The 3,700-nt window shown below is 44.5% G+C and overlaps 1 non-coding gene across 1 annotated transcript; it reads right to left on the bottom strand.

Moving 5' to 3' along the window:
* Positions 1-3,155: 3,155 nt before the first annotated feature.
* On the bottom strand, positions 3,156-3,230 carry Trnam-cau (transfer RNA methionine (anticodon CAU)). The gene has a single exon. It is a non-coding gene; the product is annotated as a tRNA-Met (tRNA).
* Between the last annotated feature and the right edge of the window lie 470 nt (positions 3,231-3,700).

The raw sequence follows: 3,700 nt of genomic DNA on the forward strand, positions 1-3,700 counted from the left end.
ATGTTCCCCTGATGGTTGCCATGGGTGCTGTTGGTAGGGTCTCGAGGAAAAGCCAACAGAGAGCCATTCTGAAGTCCTGAGTTACACTTCCTGGAGATGGACTGTGACAGCCCATGCTAGCTGGTAGCTACAGATGGCGTCTCTTCCGCCATAAAGGTGTCTCATCTGTTTTTCTTGCCACTTCTTAGGCTATTTGCCACAATTAAGTACGGCAGCAGAAAGTCCCACAGGCTGGTTTATGTTGTGTTTAAAAAGTTAATTAAATTGCCAAGTTGTTAAGTTGTTAAATTTAAAGTTAAAAAAAAATCTATTAGCAAGTTTCCTCCTGATTAAAGTCGTGAGACCCATGTGTTTGATTTTCAACTTGGTCCTCTCCAGCAATAAACATTAAAAATAAAACAATTCCATTTTATGACCAAGCCCTCTACGATCCTTTGTGTGTGATGCATTAGGGAGGGGGAGAGAAAGGGCAGCAGAATCATAGTTCTTCTGCACAGAGAACTTCCAATGAACGTGTTTCTCAGGGCAGAGAGGGGGTGGGTGTGTGAAAGCTGAACATCTGTCCAAAGTTCGTCTTTGTCATCTTACATTTTATAATCTGCTCTCAGGAGATGGTGGTCAATGTGGTGCCCTTCCTTTCCTTAGGGTGCTAGATTTTCTGCTGGAGGGGATGGACAGGTGACATGAAACAACCATTATTAAAAGTTGCTCCACCCAGAGAGACTGTGTAGCACAGGGTTTGGCACAGAGTCCAGCCTCTGGGCATAAGTTCAATGTCAATCAATCCTCTCTTGAGTTTGGACAGGCTACTCAACTTCACTGTGAGGTGGGTTTGACAATAGCATGTAGCACATAAGGCTAATACAAAGATTAGATGAACAAAATCAAATAAGTCACAGAATAATGCTTAGCACAAAGTCGATTGCTTGATAAATATTATCCATGATTATCAGAGATCACCTGAAAAATGCATTGTGATCTGCATATGTGTAGACACACGTGTATATAGACTGTCTACCTACCCGTTTATCTTCCTACCTATCATCTGTCCATCTAGATCTAACTTGGGGGGAAATAGAATAATAAGTGCATAACTTAAGAGTTGTTTAATGAAACCAATGTTAGAATAATTGAAACCACAGGTCAACAGAGACCTTAGGAAACATCAGCTCTGCCCTCACTGTTGAATGCATCTTCCCTCTGACAGGCTGTCATTGGAAATGCCACGTGGAACTCTCTGCCCTCTGGCAGATTGTTCTGCTGTCGTACGGCTCTACATTTTGGCACCTCGTTCTGCCATCGATCTGCGGTCTGTCTCTCCTCTACGTCAGAGTTGGGCAGAGGACACCTGCTCAGTCTTCTCCCTAACAGCTCTTCAGAGACTCGAGGGCACCCGTCAAGAGCCACAGGCTTCTCCTCTGCAGGATAAAAAAAAAAAATCCCTATTTTTTTGTGAGTACACTCTCACCATTCTCTTCAAATGCCACTACCTCTTGAATGTCCCCTGGCCCTTTCTGGGAAATGCCCAGCACGTTCATCCCGCACTCCCAGGCGGCCCTGACCAACCCTGCCTGGCCCTCTTCATCCCAATCTCCCTCATTGCATGTTTGCTTTTGTTTGCTTCCCTGGAGGGCTCCTGATGAGTCATCCCAGTTTCCCTGGCCCAGTGGGTGGGTAACACAGCCCTGCAGTGCCATGCAGGGCCGGGCAAGACCAGCCCCCCACCTGTGGGAGGTGAGCCTCTCACACGGTTCTGCTGGGAGACGTGCTGCAGGGACGGCCTGCTCCTCCCTTTGCAAACTGCCAGCCGTGGCAACGCAACTGCCTGTAACTGGATTTCATTATGGAAATGGTGCTAAAGAGGACCACAGGCTCCAAAATCCATTAAACTGCTTTCTATTGCTTTACATATTCTTCTGCGATAAAAATAGCCTGATATTTGAATTTAAGAAGCCACTGCCTACAGGGTAACAGATGGATATTAAGAAGATTATCATAAAGAGGGGGATTAGCCAAAAAATAAAATGGGAGTCAGGAGAGGACAGTTCTCCCACTTAAGGCCAATCCGTTTTGGGGGTGACGTGCTGTCCAGAATGTGACACTGCCCCCTTTGGAAGTAAAACCCCTCAGCATCTTGGTCACACCAAAGGGATTTGCTGCCAAAGGCGGTTGCATTTTATTTTACAACACACTTTCTCCAGCTGCCTGGGGGTGATTGCAACTTGCCACTCTGAAAAGACAGCGAGTCCACAGTCCTTGGCTAAAAGCACCCCTTCTTCTTGTGTCTGCTCTCCACCTGGGCCTCCTCTCCATCGCCACATACCGCAACACACCTGCTCCCCGTGGCAATTCCTGCTGACCGCCACACTCTGAGATTTGATCAATGTCCAACCTCGACTCAAGACAATCAACTTTTATCTTCTCAATGATTTGGAACGGCTGTTCTGAAGTTCCAACCCACTAGCATTTCTCTTCTGAACAGCCAGGTTGAAGCCTGTCTTTGAAAACACCAGTCCAAATGCTGCTCACACACTGTGACTCCCACTGTGTGGCCAGGCAATCCACCTGCCCACCAAGTGTTCCCTGTTCCAAGACCTTTGCACAATCCTTCATCCTGCAGGTCGCCCTCACACCACAACTCCACCTGCGCTTACATCACTGAGGAATGCAGTTCTGGAGTATTATTCAATTTCACCAGATCACCAAAGCAGAGGTATGTGCTTCCGTTAGGAATTCTGATCCAAGCACTAGCCATAATCCTCAGTCAACCAGTGAGACATCAATGCAACATGATTATATCTGTTGCTCTCCTCTGTCATAGACTTTATTTTCTCTATATGGATATTTGCTTTTGTTTTCATTTTCTTCTGGTCCTCAACCAACTTCCTTAATATTTTCCTCTGTTCTTGAGCAGGGTTATATTTTAGCTAGGTATAAAACAACTTCATCACCAACCTTTATTCCCCAAAGTCTATTAAGTGTGCTAGGGGAGATGTCAGAAACCTGTCTAACTCTCTGGCCTATGTGCAGGCTGTTCCTTTCATCAAGAAAGTGTAAAGTTTATTTCAAACTTTGAGAGATACATATTTCACTAGAATTTACTATAAGTTTGTAAATTTGTGTCTCCCTTCTGTGAAAACGGTTCTTTTTTTTTTTTGGGGGTGCTGGGGATTTGAACCCAGGGCCTTGTGCTTATGAGGCAAGCACTCTACCAACTGAGCTATACCCCAGCCCCGAAAACGGTTCTTTTGATCTGACAATTTGTGTTTTGCTTGAGTTCAGTTAATTTTCCTCTTTTATTTCTGTAATTAATGTTTCTCCGTTGTCTCTCTTTTTATCCTTGAACAATTCCAGTAGCACATTAAGATTTTTGGATTCTGACTCCAAATCTCTTTATTTTATTTTGGAGTTTAATACCTAGGTGAGAGATAAGCACAGTGATTTTGAGGGTTGGTTGGATGGCTTTTAGACCAAGAGTCGAATGTCACCAATAACCAGAAGTCATCCTTCTTGATCTCAGACATGTGCATCCACCTCCCACCACCAGCACAAAGTTCATCTATATTTGCATTTATAACTTTATGTGAATGAAATAAGTCTTATGCTGTTTTGTGTGTGGCTTCTTTCATTCAGCATGAAGTTTATAAGGTCCATTAACACTGTTGTACGTAGCTGCTGACCATAGTTTTCATGGCCACAT

This window comes from Sciurus carolinensis, chromosome 18 (assembly GCF_902686445.1).
Source record: "Sciurus carolinensis chromosome 18, mSciCar1.2, whole genome shotgun sequence".
Taxonomy (NCBI): Eukaryota; Metazoa; Chordata; class Mammalia; order Rodentia; family Sciuridae; genus Sciurus; species Sciurus carolinensis.